The 17,034-nt window shown below is 43.7% G+C and overlaps 1 protein-coding gene across 1 annotated transcript in view; it reads right to left on the bottom strand.

Moving 5' to 3' along the window:
* Positions 1–9,479, bottom strand: part of ntn2 (netrin 2) — a 42,301-nt gene extending 32,822 nt beyond the window's left edge. Inside the window, exon 1 of the mRNA XM_080049200.1 lies at positions 9,348–9,479. The gene's annotated coding sequence lies outside the window, so the exon portion shown is untranslated. The remainder of the gene's footprint in view (positions 1–9,347) is intronic.
* Positions 9,480–17,034: the final 7,555 nt, after the last annotated feature.

Genomic DNA, 17,034 nt, shown 5'->3' with positions numbered 1-17,034 from the left:
TCTTTTCTTATGTGAGGCTAGCAACCCTCAAAAGAGCCCAGTGGAGGGGTAAATAGGACCACTCGTGTGTGCTCAAGTGCTCAAACCCCGCTATGTGGCCTCTTCTGTAGAGAGAGTGGCTGGCCAAATAGTGTGAGGGAATTAAACAGACAAATCTCACAAAGGTCAAGTTACTACCTTTCATATCAATCCTAGAAATTGGTAGGTAGCTAAACATGATTTAAAATGGCTGTTCTGACTTGTTTACTGCTTCATTTTGAATTACACTTGAGTTAAAGAGATAAGTGTAGTGTATATGTCCCGGAGCTCTGAAAGGGACTTTGAGGTTGAAATTTGAGGTGAGTGCTATTCCAAAATTCATCATATGAAAACTATATTGCAGGTAATGGGCCTGCTGCTCATAATAAGATAAAATGATGGGAGTATAAGACTGGGCCTTGCCATGGCGGATAAGTACATTGATCAATGACATGTGTCTGAGGACGATGGAGGTCAAAGTGGGCACGCAGACGGGGGAGTTCATCAGCCAAGGCACTCCATCAAAAGGCTGGCTGTGGTAAAGCTGGCGGGCCCTGACACCCAGCAGGGAGGGCATGGAGAGGCGGATGATAGAATTAGCAACTCATTAGCATCCGGGCCCAGTTTGATGGAAGCTGGGGCCGGATGCTAATGGACATGTTCATCAGAGAAAAGAGAGTGTGGTGTCAGGGAAAGGGGAGAAGGGGTAGGGATTAAGACAGGTGAGGGAATAAGATATTTTTAAAAGGTGCACTATGTAACTTTGGGTGTGTCAGAGAAATGAACATTTTCCAAGGTACATTCTCAGAACTGAACAAACTTTCTTCACAGGAAAAATTGATCCATGGAACACTGTTTGAAGTTAGAAGGCTACCTTAAAGGTTATTGTTTCACTGTTGTTGTTTACAGCAGCAGGGCGCACAGTTTTGTTCACAAACATATTCTAGTCTTAAGTTTGGTTCCAGGTGTGGCAAAATAATTTTGGTTTGATTTATGATGATGAATTATTTAATACTAAGAATTACATGTAGAGTGAATGTGTTTCGTGAATTAACTGCAGGCTCTGCAAATGTAAACAAATCCACCTCCCCTGAAACTGTATAGTGCACCTTTAACAAATTAGATTAAAGCCGGAAAACATGGGACAGGCTTAAGAGACAAAAAAAAAAAGCACAAGGATAAGAAGAGATTCTGCCGGTGAGGAGGAAAAAAGGGACATGTGAGTTGGAGAGAAGCGGAAAGGGGCAAGGCAGTGATAAAGCAGAATTGACTGGAGGGAGGGCGAGTGAGGATGGATATGCATGGAAGCAGTATAGGAGAGAGAGAGAGAGAGAGGGAAAGTGACAGAGATGGAGCGAGGGAGTTGAGGGAAGGACATAAAAAATTAGAGAGGGAGGGATGGAGAGAGAAACAGTGGGGAGGACAGATTAAGGTAGAGGACTGCATCGGTCTGTGTCTGGACTTAGTATGACTAAATATGGTGCGGTCCGTGTGCTGCCGGGCCTGCTGGGAGATTCTCGCAGAGTCTGGTGCTGTCAGGCGCGTCTGGCAGATGAGCTTGTAGGTTAAACAGAGAGAGAACAGTGACATGGCTGTTTAATTCCTTCTCTGTAGCTCTCTGATATAAATGCTAGCCTTACAGCAACTGTTAACAGTTTTCGGAGACACTCTTTCCAGAAATAGGCTCTGGCAAAAAAAAATATTGTTTTAGTTACAACTTATTCTATATTGCTTTTACAACTGCAAAATATAAGCCAAGTCCACAAATCTTACTGGATCCGTGGGCTTAGCCAGCATGTCAGCACAGTGGTGTAGCTGGCTGACCTTTGAAATACTAAGAATCTGTTTAAGCAAGACAAATCTCTGCTTTCAGCATTGACAGTGTGTTTAACAAGCCACAAGTTCCCCTCAGTGGGGGCAGACATTGTCTTTCGTTAAATGTGGTTGAAGTAGCAACAGCTGCAGGCCCCGCGTCTCTGTCTTTTTGAATACGACAATGAACACCACACAGTAGTGCTTCCGGCTGTGGCTTCATATTTAGCGTGCATACATGAGAGCTGCTATGTAGATCTTCTCATTCAAATCTCAGCATGAATGCAGTTTTTCCTAAATGTCGAACTACACCTTTATTAAGTTTAACATGTCAGTCAATCTAGGAGTGTCCAATGAGTGTACATTTTTTGTACTGGCTTCCCTTTTGTTTAAAGTTGGGCCAGACCCCTTGCACACACATCTACGTATATACCACCGTACCTGTATGTTAAGACAAACTGTTCCTAACTGTGGAAGTTAGGCCATTTTCAAGTGCATACAAACTGCGAAGCCAATTCGCCACTGAAACATTCCTGTGTGGATTAATGGCATAGAACATGTACTCGCCGAGCTACAATCCCCAGCGGCTAAGCTACTGCAGTTTTAGATAATATATCTCATTAGTATTATGGGCACATATTGCCAATGGATAAAAAATATGGGGCTTTTAGAGTGGTAATCTGCATAAAAAGTTGTGCCCCACCTCAAAGACTCAGGCCATTTGGCTTTTGGACAGGATTCAATGGTTTTCAATCAAATGGTGACAGCCCAATTAGAGAAGGTAGATGGTGGAGGGCAACAGGAAGGATAATTAGATTAGGAAGAGGTGGGCAGAGAGAGAGAGAGAAAGAGAGAGCTACAGCAACAGGATGATGACAGGGTGGTCCGGTGGTTTCAGCAACGTTTTTTCAGCTTCTCCCTGTCACCAGGAGATCATCCCATGTTGAGCTGTCTCTCTTTCAAGCGTGGGGCGTCTCTGTCAGAGTTCACCGATTAGAAAAACAGAAAAGTGTCTGAGAGGCTTTATTTGGCTTTGGGTGTAGAGGAGGGCGCCATGGGAGGTCAAGATAGGAGAGGGACAGCTGAGCCACTTTGTATCCCAAGCGGGAGCCTTTTGCGCTGCTCCGGAGAGATGCCGCTGTGGCCCCGACTAAGACGCGCAATGAATGGAGGTCTTCTGAGTTTGCCTCTCTAGGATGACAGCAAGCTGAGGCCCCAAGCTGGTGCCCTGCTGTCCCTCCAGCCTGCTGTACAGTAATCCCTGGTGGGCTTATTAGTGGCTGCCTTGAACCATAGAGGACTTTTTAATTGGCTAACAACAGGGCCACCTTCGTTCCCCATTATCATTATGGAAATAGGCATTGCGTAAATATAAAAGAACAGTAGGAGCACGCAACAAAGTAAGAAATTGGCCTGCGCCCAAATTGCTCATGGTTTTAAGTTGTTGTTGTTGATGCTATACATTTTGTACTGTTTCTGAACTCTTATTCAAGAAAATGTCACATAGTGATGAAAAATACAGAGCAGTTTCTAATAGTCCAAGGTTAGGCCTCCGTATTCATTTTTTTAACCCCCTTTCAAACCCAATGCTTTTTTAAATTTTATTTACCATGCTATAAAATGAAGACATTGAGCAAATTCTCTTTTGAGTAAAGTTTTCTTGGGATACATTTACACAATGGGCTAATTCTGTAGATTGACTAATTGGTTCGGCACCGATCACATCATCACAGATTGTACACATACACGCGCGCACGCACGCACACACACACACACACACACACACGTTTAAAAAGGCAAATAAAGCTGTCCAGATGAATCAACATGACTGACAGGCCTCAGGTAACAGGGGTCACATATTAGCGGCCTGAAATCCATCCGATGATAGCTGTCCCTGCAGCGGTGACGATGATCCTGCTGTTTGTGTAAGCGTGCATGTGTTGTGTGTGTGTGTGTGTGTGTGTGTGTGTGTGTGTGTGTGTGTGTGTGTGTGTGTGTGTGTGTGTGTGTGTGTGTTGGTGGTAGGTGTGGGGGTGTAGGGTACTCAGAGTTCCTCGCTGGCATTCATTAGGGATTGAGGAGGAGCGGGGAGGGCCGAGGGCAGGAGGGGGTCAACTCTCACAGCTGAGAGCGTCATTAGCAGGGGGATCACTGACAAATTTTTAAAGCCAGCTTATTTCTGCTCGGGGTGCTCAGTGTGTGTCTCTGGAAGGTGTAAACTAAAAAAAATTAAAAATCTATAGGTTTTTTCTGCTTTACTCTACTTAATCTAAAGGTGCTGTCAACTATTCTGGAGAACGCTTGTTGACAAAGTCACTTTTTGTCAAAATCAGTGAATATCCCTTCATGACCACCTGTCAGTGTGTGCGCTGAAAGAAAATCCAGTGTTGCTATACAGCCTAGGCTCTGTAAACACATATGTTAACCAAAGGTATGTAAACAAAGGGGGCCCATTGTAGCTAGCAGCATGTCTGTTTACAGAACCTAGGATGATCAACACTTGATCTTTTTTCTCAGCGCACAGGTAGATCGTGAGGAGGGATTCTCTGATTTTGACAAAAAAAAAGTTTGACAACAAGCATTCTCCACCTTTAAACCTTAAAAATGTTTCATTATCACCTCAATGTTATATCAAGAGCAAACCCGCTGCACCTGAACTAATTGATATCTGTTACAAAACACATAATAATCCCATGCCTTTCCTTCTCTGCATCTGGCAGAAAGAGACACTGCGGAGAGAAAGACAGAACGCCCAGCGGAGGAATGCAGCAGCAGCTCCTGTGGCCCAGCCCAAAACACGGTCAGGCCCAGAGTCCCACATTGGTTCTCTAAGTCAACAGAACCTGATCCAGAACCGAGCAGGGGAGGAGGGAAGACAGAGAGTGCTAGGTGGAATATGAGGTCAGGCTAGTTCTCACACATTCACAGACAGGAGGATGTGCTCGGCTACCTCTCTCTCTCTCTCTCTCTCTCTCTCTCCACACACATACACAGTATACAGTTCAAAACTGTGAGAGAAATGCTGATAGGACGAGTCGCGGTATATTTAGTCTGTTAATGAAGTGGATGAGGTCAGTGTTTTTGGTGAGAAAATGGGAGGCGATACATTGGGTGGGAAAAGGACATGAGCAGGCAGAAAAGTTGTGGGCAAGCGGTGACTCACTATGAGGGTTAAAGAGGGCTAATTTGTGAGGGACACAGGGGGAGCAGAAATACAGATATGTATCATAAGAAAGGCTCTTTGTTTTATTTTCACACCAGATTTGTGTTCCAACACATCCAAACACTGCTCTGTTTCCTGCTGTAACAAGAGACTGTTAGACTGCTAATTATAGTACCTCCTCGTATGTTTTCGGTTACAAAAAGTGAGGAGAAAAAATGCAAAGGCAAAGAAGTGCAAATGTGAAATTCTCCTACGTGAAAGTTGTACTTTTTTTTGTCTGCTAGCTTTAGTTACTACTTATTTTCTATATAAAAAAATGTCATATCCGTCCTGTCCATATTTTTTGCTGATTTGAACGTTTTCTGATCAACTAAACGATGATGAAGGGTTCCTGCATAGGTTGAGGAAATCCCCCTACTAAACAAACTATTAAAACCTCCCTTAGCAAAACTACATCAGTCACAAACCTGAAAGGGGCTGTTTTTCTGAGCTCATGAAAAAATTGACTTTGTAACGATACATAGAATTCACAGCCATGCTACGAACATATGATGATCTTAAAGAGTATGATGCATTTCTGTAGATCAAATTGACTAAGAGTATATAAAGAAAATCATCTCAACATCAACATCTATAGCAGTGAAAGGCAACACATTCATGCAGCAGTGATAGTAATCGTAAAACTGTATATCAACATCATAAAACACTGACAAGGAACATTTTACTTTTGTTACTTGCTGATTTTACGGTTTTGAATGCAGGACACTTTAGTTATAGTGGAGTATTCTCACAGTGTGTTATTAATACTTTTACTCAACATCTGAGAATTAAGGATGATAAATGGGCTGTCAATAAAAATAATGGGAAGGAACTGCTAACTATTACTAAGGAGGAGGAGAGTGAAGTGACAAGATTTCAAAAATGTATAGCCTCCTATGCCATGACAAACTGTGATCCAAAATCAAATCCAAGGAAAACTAACCTACAGGTGCTATCAAGGACGAAGGAGGAAGAGTCACAGAGATGATAGAACAGACATGCAAGAAATGCGGCGAAGTAAAAGTAGCAAAGTGTACTGTTCCGGCCCTGTGTGGATGGACTGAGGGCTCCTTGATTGAACATTTCCCATGGACCTGAGCGTAACCCTGACCGCAGCTTTGCAGCAGTGTGGTTGGCCGGTGGTGGTCGCAGGCAGAGGCAGGTTGAGGTGTGCCTGGATACGAGAGGAAGTAGCTCGTTTGGAGGGATGGAAGGTTTTAAGCATGAGGAGAGGTGAGCACTCCTTTGAAGGCCTCATCGCTGCGGTAGGCAGAGCCGCGGTTTCCCCAAAAAAAAAACCCCTCACAGGAACAGTCCCTTTTTTTCCATTGCACAAGCGCAACCTCTACCCCACTGCCGAAAGCAGGGCCCGCTTTGAAATCACAGGGGGAAAAAAAAACACAAATCGTTTTATTAAGTGCTTGGAATACTCGCACAGTTGCGTACATTACGCTTAAACACACAACGATCTCGACGGACAAACGTGCTCTGTAGTATTTTTATTGTTCCCAATATGTGCCCCCACACTCACACATAAAAGACAAATGGTATAGGATGCCAAAGCTTGTGACTCATCAGACAACTCCCTTTCCTCTCTTCCCTTCTTCCTCTCCTTTCCATTTCCCCTCATTCTCCTACAACAGCAATGTAAGCACTCACCAGTTGACCTTTGCCTAAAAAGGTCAGAGGTAAGCAGTCTATCAGTTAAAAGAGGAAAGAGACCAAATGTCTTTATTTTTTCTTGTCTTACTTTCACATTTTCCAAAAAATGACATCTGATGCCCCGTTGTCAGCAGGCTGACACCTCGTCTTTGCCTTCCAAAACTGTTAAAATATCACTGTTTTTGGAAATAACTCCGTTTTATGATCTGACAATCTAGCTAGCCAGAGCCACCACTGCTGAGAGATTCCAAGCCTGCAGGGGTCTACCACATTATACTTTATCATAATACAGCTCAGCTTTTCTCTATGGATCAGAGGGAATTCAAAATAAAGTGCGAGGTAAGGGAAAAATAATGCAGGGGAAACACAGAAATATTAAGACATAACCCAAAACTAAAGGGGAGGTAACGTCAAAACAAAATGTACCACCATTACCTTTCTGGGGCTCCTTACTTAAATACTGATAGGTACTAACTGGGCGCAGACACACACGCACGCACGCACACCAGCACGCACACACACACACACACAGTATGCACAAACACATACATCCCCTCTGCATCTGGAGGAAATGTGTGGCGGACTCATGCAGGCCTAGCAGGGTGCAGGGAGTGGCAGGGTGAAGCATGTGAATCTTTGCCCCTGGGTTCTCTTCCCACAGACAGAGACATCTTGGGTGTCACGCTGACAAATGATAGGTATTTTAACAGGAAAGGTAAAACACACACACACACACACACACACACACACACACAAAACCAATTTGTCTCTCAAAGAGGAAAACATACGGCCACTTAAGACCGCATTTAAATTTCATTCTCACATCTTTGAGCTGAGACCGTGCATGTGCGAGTACCATTTTGTGTAATGCTGAACTATATTACATCACATCTGCGGATCTATATATAGATTCAAACCGTGGAAGGAAATGATCGAGGAAAAGAAATAACATAACTTCTCTTCCTTTGAAAGTCCACATGGAGTCAAATCAAAGAGTCTCAATCAGCCATTTGAGAAAAGAGTTCTATTGGCTGTAGTCAGGTGCCAGAGCCTGATTGGGAAACTTCTAACATACAGCTGCAATATGAAAGGCCATCATTCCCATCTCTTCTTGATGCTTGATCTCTTCTTGGATATTTATTTAAAATCTCTGAGGGGTTGGACGGTTTTCACAGAGTAAAAAAAAAAAGGCCTGACAGACACACACACACACACACACACACACACACACACACACACACACACACACACACACACACACACACACACACACACACACACACACACACACACACACACACACACACACACACACACACACACACACACACACACACACACACTTTCCCAGGAGTGAATCAAATCTGCACTATGTTGCTTTGGATTAGCTTCCACATCATGTGCCTTCAGCTTGCTCCTGGCTCTACCTCCCTCCCTCCCTCTGTTATTGATGGAAGCAGGGTGTGATGCAGTTAAATAATGATGATGATTAATTAGCAAAAACAGGGAAGCGATGGCCACATTCCAGATGAACAGCACCAGACACTTTCGACTCGCTAATTCACTGGTTAACACTCCCGTTCTCTTTGACCTCAGGGGAACACAGAGGATTCAAAGGCCTTCTTCATGGACTGATTCCAGTCATTGGTGGTGAGAGTGAGAAGTAGGTCAAGTGGCTGACACTGTTTCAGTGTGCAATAGGGGCATACTTCAAGTCTATTGAAGCAGTTGAGATAAGCTATCTGTGTGGGACTCTCGCTTTCACTTCCAGGCGTGTTGCTGCTTGTGAGGGAGAGAGGAGAGGAGAGCTGGGAGAGGGTGGAGAGGGTGGATCTCACCATTATGGGTTGACGCTATTTTTACCCTGTCACACCTGGGCCACAATAGGCTACATATAGTCAACTCAAACCCATCATCCCATACGTCCTCAAGAAACCACAGAGAAGAAACAACTTAAAGCTTCCTGACATTGAAACTGAGTTGCTCTACAGAATCTAGTAAGATTCATCTTTCATAATTAAAAAAAATTACGTTTTTTTTACACCAGTGTTGTTTTTTTTCTTCTTCTTTACTATGCACGTGGTGGCGTCAAGGCGAAAAGGGAAAATATTAGAAGTGACAAACGCATTGGGAGTCTTGGCAAGGCCAGTGACGAGCAAGACGGGAACCGAGAAGCGCGCTGCTTGCTTTGGCATCCGCACTTGGCTCTGGTTCCAAGTTGCTATTAAAGCTCACTGGCCCCGTAAAGCCCACCTCTTGTACTTCGTATTAAATCCTCGGCTCGGGCTGTTTGCTCTCGCTTTTTTCCTCTCTCTCCTTTGCAGCGACCCAGTTGTTAACCGAGGAGGCTGACACCTGTCTGTGTTGTCCGCTGCTCTGATCCGGCGCGCCCCGCTGCTCCAGCGACGCAAACGCATACTTTAAGAGTCACACGACCTAAGCCTTTAGGCTATAATACAGTAATGACAGTCATTGCCTTCATTTAAAAGGAATGGCAGGTAATGGAGAGCCCGCAGCATCAAGCCATTGAGTCACTCACTTCTGTTTCTCAGAGGATAAGCGGTGCGTAAAATGGAAATCTGCTCTCCACCAAAACACGAACACGCTGAATGTGAAATAAACGGGCACAGTGAACCTCGAGTTATGGACTTACCCCGATGTCAAGTCGTGAATGTTGCTGTAGTTGAATTTAAAAGGACGTCCCCCGAGATCCACAGCGATTAGCCTTTAGGTTCTCTTCCGTCAGAAATCCGTCCTCTCCAAGCGCTAACGTGTCTCGTGTTTCTCACACTAAGACGCAGTGAAAGGGAAAGAGCGAAACGCGTGCAAACACCGAGAGGACGTGGAACGCTGCACCCACACGCGCCCGTAGCTCAAACCAACTGAAAAGTGTCCAGTACATCCAAAGGTTGTAAAGCGAGCCCGGGGCAGGCTACTCCCCATTCAAATCAAACCCAGATTTTCCCAATCGTGTGTGCGAGAGGGAGAGAGTGAAGGAGAGAGAAAGAGGGAGAGGGAGGAAGAGAGAGAGAGTGAAGGAGGGAGAGAGAGCTCCAAATATTCCAAATACGCTCTTAACTGAAGTCTAATTTAGCTGTATTTTGGTTATGCATCAAATTTAGTTGAGTGGGCAAAATAACGCGCAAAGGGAGATACACACTTGACCAAACTACCTTGGTTCAGGGCTTTTTTCCCCCTCGAACAACACAACTGGTTTCAGTTTTACTACAAATAACTCCGTCGCTTTACGGACTGATTCTTACTGCGCTGCCTGCTCTAAATGCCCCATGGCTCAGTGTGTTCACGGGCAGCCATATGGAGGTCGTAATGAGAACACAACGCTGAACCTGTTGAAACAGAGTAGACCTAGCGGGGCTTCGGGGGCCTCAGAAACAAGAGGCAGATGCAGAATGGTTCAATTTATTAATCCCAATAATAGTCCAACACATGCTGGATTTATTAGCCCAAACGCCAGTGCGTCACGGCTCCAACATGTTGATGGCTTTATTAATATGTTATAATTAAAGTGGCATCAAGGTAAACAGATTATGGTATTGGCTTGAAGTCGCATTATGAGGATGGTCTATGGTGTGTGTGTGTGTGTGTGTGTGTGTGTGTGTGTGTGTGTGTGTGTGTGTGTGTGTGTGTGTGTGTGTGTGTGTGTGTGTGTGTGTGTGTGTGTGTGTGTGTGTGTGTGTGTGTGTGTGTGTGTGTGTGTGTGTGTGTGTGTGTGTGAGAGAGAGAGTTTCGTTTGGGCACAGACAATTAGGCCCTTCGCCCTAGGCCATGACGGCACCACATTAACTCATTAACTGCTTTCATATGACTTAATGCCCCTCTGTTAGTGCACATAGGTTAAAGAGCCGCAGCTAAATGTGGTTTGTAATGATGACTGTTTGCAATGTTATATCACCTGTCAAGAGAGAGCGTGCGTAAAGGCGCACTGGAGAGGTCACTCCGACTTTAGAACTGAAACAAGTATTTAATTTGTAGTAAATAGTAATTAATTAGTTTTTTTTAATATTGACATGTATCAACACAGTCAAACAGCAATAGTATTGACCTTTTGCTTGAGGCATTAATGGGTTCATTTTGGTTGGCCTGTTAGCCTTAAACTTTCGAATGGTCTCATCCAATCAAATCAAATCTGAGCACCAGGAGTATTCATTTTGAAGCTGTGTATAGAATAACATGTTACATGTGCTAAACCAGTCCAGCAGAACCGCGTGGAAGGACACAATCCGCTTTATAATCGCCGTGAATGTATAGGCGACAGACCGCGTGTTGCTCGCTGTGTTATTGCAGGTGCAGCCTGCCTGCCCACCGCCGGCTCTTTATTCGAGCATCACGTCCGATCAAATCCCAAGCGCCTCCCGGCTCCGCTTTAAGCTGATCAACATTCCTGTTGTATTTACTGTACCATCCTCTGGGGGGAACAGCCCAGCCCAGCCCGATTCGGCTCGGCCTGGCCCGGCCCGGCCCGGGACCGAGATGCGCTAGAGTGCCCTTTTATTCCGTTAATTCATCACAAACAAAGAGCGATTAGATATGTATTCAAACCCACGGATAATTTCAAATAATAAGCATTAACCCCAATCCTGCTCGTGTGCGTGTGTGTGTGTGTGTGTGTGTGTGTGTGTGTGCGCGCGCGCGTGTGTGTGAGTGTGTGTGTGTTCGACGCCTACACCGAAGCACACCTGCAGCCAATACTAATTAACGATGTCAGTGAAGCAATGGGGCAGAAAAAATGAATAAGATATTGCCACTTAATGGATTTAAACACCAGAGGGGGAACTGGTGCCAAGCTTCATCAAGAAATAGACTGAAATCAATTAAATTTAATTTAATTTAATTAAATTAAAGTGGCCCAGGATAAATTACGAGTTATTGTGCAGACACTTTTTCGTCAAATATCGGGACATTTATCTTCCATCAGCCTGTATTTATCATTAATAGTCATTTTGCTCAGGCCTCCTGTCCGATTACTTCACCCTTTGGCTATTTGTCTGAGACCAATTTTTCATTTGACATTTCCCAATTTTTCTTGATTTCTCACATGAATCAGACCCTAATAACTTTTTCCATCGATCTAACAAGAGTCTTTATATAAAGAACCTTTAGTATGTTCGTCTGATTACATTTTTTCATTTCCCCTAAAGTTCTCTAAGTGTGTGAATAACGCTATAAGCAACTTTATAATTCGCTTTAATAACGGAGACACGCGAGAAAGTAGGCCAGTAAATAGAGGAATTGGAAAAATCACAGAATGGCTTAGTGTAATTTGGACCAGCGGTATTTTTGGGAATTAAACAAAAAATACTGTTCAGTTCGGTAATATGACAACACATGAACAATCTTCAGCATTTTCACACAATGTTTTATCTGTTTGTACATTGATTGACAGTAGGCTATAGTCCATGTTCACGCATTATACAACAGAGGGCTAATTTTGACTAATTTCTGTTGAAACATTTAGGAGCCCCGCCAAATCGGGCACTTATGTAGATTATCTCTCCACTTTCAACTGGGAGAGATTGGACTGCGTTAAAGACAGAATGAAAGAAAGAAAGCCAGACTAAACAACAGGCAACCACACTCACTTGCTGTCAGATGGGATTCAGGCAGGCCGGGAGCTCTCCTCGGTCCTTTGGAGTTGTTGCACTGGGATCAGTCTGTTGATTTGGTCTGCGAAACAAGCCTTAGTTGGTCAGTGTGTTGAAAACCCGGGGCTCTCAGTGCTGGGTTCCCTGTGGCGGACACCCTGGAGAAAATGTCAGCTTTCGGCTTTTTTTCCTTGCTTCATTCTTTGGCCCCCCTGCTGTTGGGCGCCCCTGCTGTTGAGCGCAAAGAGAGATGCTTACCTTGTCCAGGGGAAAACCCCCCTCCATACCTGGTTTTAAGTTGGGGGAGGGCACCATCTTGTGGCTGAGCACTTCAGGCGCCCTCAGGGATCCGCTCCAACAGTTTTTACACTGATATACACTTTACACTGCTTGCCCGGGTTCACTGTCTTTCTTAAGATTTGAAGTTATGATAAGAGAAGATTACGTATCATAAAGTAGGTAAGTAATATAATGCACGTTTGTTAATTCAGACATTTAAACCTATCATAAAAGCAAAGGGGTTACTAAAACCATGAGGGAAACTCTTTTCCATTAAGTTTACACTTGCAAATTAGCCAGCACTCACAATTTAGCACTGACACTAAAACACCTCAATTAAATGCAGGCATCATCATGGTGTTTTTGGTTACACCTGTGTTGTACGAGTTCAAATCTTTGCTTCCAGAAAGGTGTACACCCCATGCAGTTGCACATGATCCTACATGATGTCATTTTTATATTTAAAACTCACAACACTTCCTGTCGGTCATAATTGATTGATGGATTATTGTGGATCTATTTTTACTAAAAGGGATTTGTTTGCATGTTAAAAACTACAACAACAGAGAAATGATCGGTGTTCGTGCTATGGTGCTATCATGTTCTTTCGAGAATTGACTGTTTAACCCTGAAGTGTCTCTTTTGGGAGCTTTTAAAACAGGTTTAAAAAATGTACATGTTGTATCAATTTCTTCCACCTCTCAACAGGCTTGAATTCATTAGAATATAAATACCATGTTACAATGGCCAAATTGTTACATTCAATGGAAACAATCATACTGTAATTCCTTCATTTTGATATTTTTTTTGAAAGATGCCTTTGTTATATGGGTGTTTTAACAATGCTTGTCTACACAACATGCATTTCTGAAGATCAACTGGTTAACGTTTTTTAGGTATAAAAACATCATACATAGTTTTGGAATGTGGCTAACAACACGCTGCTCAACCACTAAGTTACAGAACACTTCTTACACTTTACGTTAGTTTATGTGTGGACTAATCATAACTTGGCAACATGCTTCAAATCCATTGATGAAACTATTGATGTAATCACTCTTCATGTTATTTCGATAAGTGACACTCACAGACAACAATCCATAAAAAGCTGTTGTTAACAAATGGGCTGTGGTCCAGACCCATTCAATCCGTCAACTAAAAATGCTTTTTACTGACCTAAAAAGCATTAGTAAATCATTAAAAGTAATATTCATTAATAATTTACCATTTGATACTTATTTAATCCCTTACAATTCAAGCTCATGCTTAAAGTATCCTATATTTCCATGCCACTCTCACAAAACATACACCTCACATCTCTCCGACAGTGAAGGTGCTATTGATTGAAAGGTACCTTCACTGTTCTCCAGATATTTTTCCCCTGACAACCTTCTGTTAGAATCAGAGTCTTAAGACACACACACACACACACACCAAACACAAACACACACACACACACACACACACACACACACACACACACACACACACACACACATACACATACACACACACATACACACACACACACACACACACACACACACACACACACACACACTTCTTTCGCTTGGGGTGTGCGGTATCAAAATGTCAACATTATGGAAAGAGACCTTTTCTACTGTATATGCCTTTACAGTCAGCGGTAGAGAAGTGGGCCAAACAGAGGGGCACGGTGGAACCCAACCGACTGATAATTAGCTAGCTTCTGGCGAGAACCCCAGAGAGGATGGATGGGTGGGTGGTGGTGGTGGGGGTTGGGGTTAGAGGGGAATGTCATGGCAGGGATTTGGGGAAAATATGGGAAAAAGGCGGTCAAAAGAAAGAGGTTGATAGAGAAAGAAAGAGCAACCGAGAGAGAGACCGAGAGAGAAAGAGAATAAGAGAGAGAGCACTGAGGGCACTTCAAACGACATTGAGGTCCCATGTAAAAATAAACAGCTTGAGCCCCTCTCAGCACACCCCGTTTATAACGACAGCCGCTTGGGGAACCCCGCCTGTTTACTTTCCCTCTGCCGACTCATCTTAAGTCAGGACGGCGTGTTGGCGTTATTGTATACATCCTCTCACACACTCACTCGCTCAGGGCTCAGCTGCCACTCCACTTCAAAGACCAGGGGCCTGAGTGGGAACGGAAGAGATATTAATGGGTATGGGTATAATGCCAGCATGTCCTTGTGAAATGCGAGTGTGTGTGTGTGTGTGTGTGTGTGCGTGCGTGCGTGCGTGCGTGCGTGCTTACAGTCTCTCTAGAGGCTGACACACACATGCACACACTTCCTTTGCTTGGGGTGTGCGGTATCAACATGTCAACATTAAGGAAAGAGAGCTATCAATAGCTCTTCTGCCAGTATTATTGTCTCATCCATCATTTTGACATCACACCACTGAAGGTGGTCTCCTCCCAGCTCACACTGATGACTCAACCGCAGAGAGTTTTTAAACGAGGATACCTTGAGGCCGCAGCTAGGATCCTGCAGTAACCCAATCTGCACTCTTGAAGACTCAGGATGTGTGCCGGCCTTTGTGTCTACGTCTGTGTGTGTGTGTGTGTGTGTGTGTGTGTGTGTGTGTGTCTGTGTCTGTGTGTGTGTGTGTGTGTGTGTGTGTGTGTGTGTGTGTGTGTGTGTGTGTGTGTGCGGTAAGGGATACTGTTGACTTGTAGTGGGATTATTTTTGGGTTAGCTGCTTACATTTGACAGCAGCGTCTGTCCAGGATGACAGTGGGAAATTGGCTTTCCCACTTGGCGTGTAGTGCATGTGTGATTAATCCACAGAGGAAAAAAAGATTGATTGGATGTGTGTGTGTGTGTGTGTTTCTTTTTTTACATTCTTTATATATTTTACATACATGCATGCATGTCCTTGCATTGAGGAAGGGGGTTCAGGTACCTCTCTGGTGGTATTTAGACCCTTCATTTGTGTGGAATCCAGCATCATTATCCCAAAGTGTTGCCAGCTGGAAGCGCTTGGGAGTTCCCATTTGAACTCTATGTGTGTTCTGAAGATGTAGAAAGAGCGAGAGAGCCGAAGCGCTCTAATGAAAGCTCACGTTCTGGTTCTCATTCCGCCTTGATATTCATGAGCAGCGGAATCTGGCACTGTCTTGTCGATTAGCTAATAAATTGCGCGGCCACAACAATGCCACCCAAGGCTACAGAGCCTCTCTAGGAATTAGTTGTAATCCAGTGAGCTGGAAGTGGATGATGGTGGAGCTTCAATTTGAGCATTCTGGTAGTAAATAACGCCCAAATAAATCTGTTATCAATTACAAGAAAGCTTTAAATGTTTCAGTGTTTCCGTCTTGCCTGAATTCATCAACATCAAAAATGGTAATTATTACCAGTTTTGATTGGTGGGTGATCTTTCACTTGTGGCAACAGGAAAGAGTGAACACACTATAGTAACTGGGAAACCTTTGCTATGTTCTGTCCTGTTTTGTCTTGATTAACCCCCTAGACCACCAGACCGCCCATGCTCCTGTTCTTTGCCTTTTAACTGATCATCTTTTTAGCCATGCTCTATGGATGGAAGTGTCAGTCACGCAATCCTCCACTGTTTTAGTCCTGTCTGAAATATCTCAACGAATTTCATGATATCAAGATGATGAAACCTAACCATTTTGGTGATCCAAATTCTCCTAAACCTATCCTGTGCAGTATTTCAAGTGCCATTGGATGGATTGGTACAGAACGTTGTACAGACAGGCTATCCACCAACTTTGGCAATCCTGTCACTTTTTTTATCCAATCACAAGAGAGAACTCTACAAACCGACGCCCGTCTCACTCATGGTCTCACTGCCGGTGCAAGCCAGAGCGACAGATGGGTGAATGTTTATGCAGGAGCAGGTAAACATCCTTCCCAATGCCTGTTCTGATGGTTTTTATCATGTTTTATCACACTTGTGGATCTGAGATGATGCTAGATAACTCGCTGCTTGAAGACCGCAGTGCGTTAATGTGGTGACGTGGGGACAAGGGAGGGGACTGCTAACTGCAGTCACTGACAGGAAGTCAGCTAAAAGAACCATTCCGCTTATAGCACCTTTAAACTAAGATGGTGATCATGGTAAACACGCTACAAAAACGTTTGGTGGTAGTTGGCAAATGTTAGAATGCTAACATGCTAGTGACCGTTGTTAACACAACACCTGCCTAACATCAGCATGTTGGCAATATCATTGTGAGCACATAATTGTCTTTGTCTGTAAGTAATGCTTATTCCATATTTGATTACTGAACTCAGTTTACATGCAGAATAAGTTTTCTAGAGCATACAACCTGATTGACACTGTTGAAAGATTAAATTGAGGATGGGTAAATTAAGACATTTGGAAATGAGGAATATAATAGTTGGTTAATCTGTTATAAAGCAAAATATTATCCCTGACAAACCAACAATGTGCAAGTTAGCAATCACTTAAACTGGCCCTCAGAAGGACCTCAGAAGATCAGCT

This window comes from Ammodytes marinus, assembly GCF_949987685.1.
Source record: "Ammodytes marinus genome assembly, chromosome: 20".
Classification (NCBI taxonomy): domain Eukaryota; kingdom Metazoa; phylum Chordata; class Actinopteri; order Uranoscopiformes; family Ammodytidae; genus Ammodytes; species Ammodytes marinus.
Note: the sequence above shows the minus strand (reverse complement) of the source record. Positions and strands in the feature narration are given on the sequence as shown.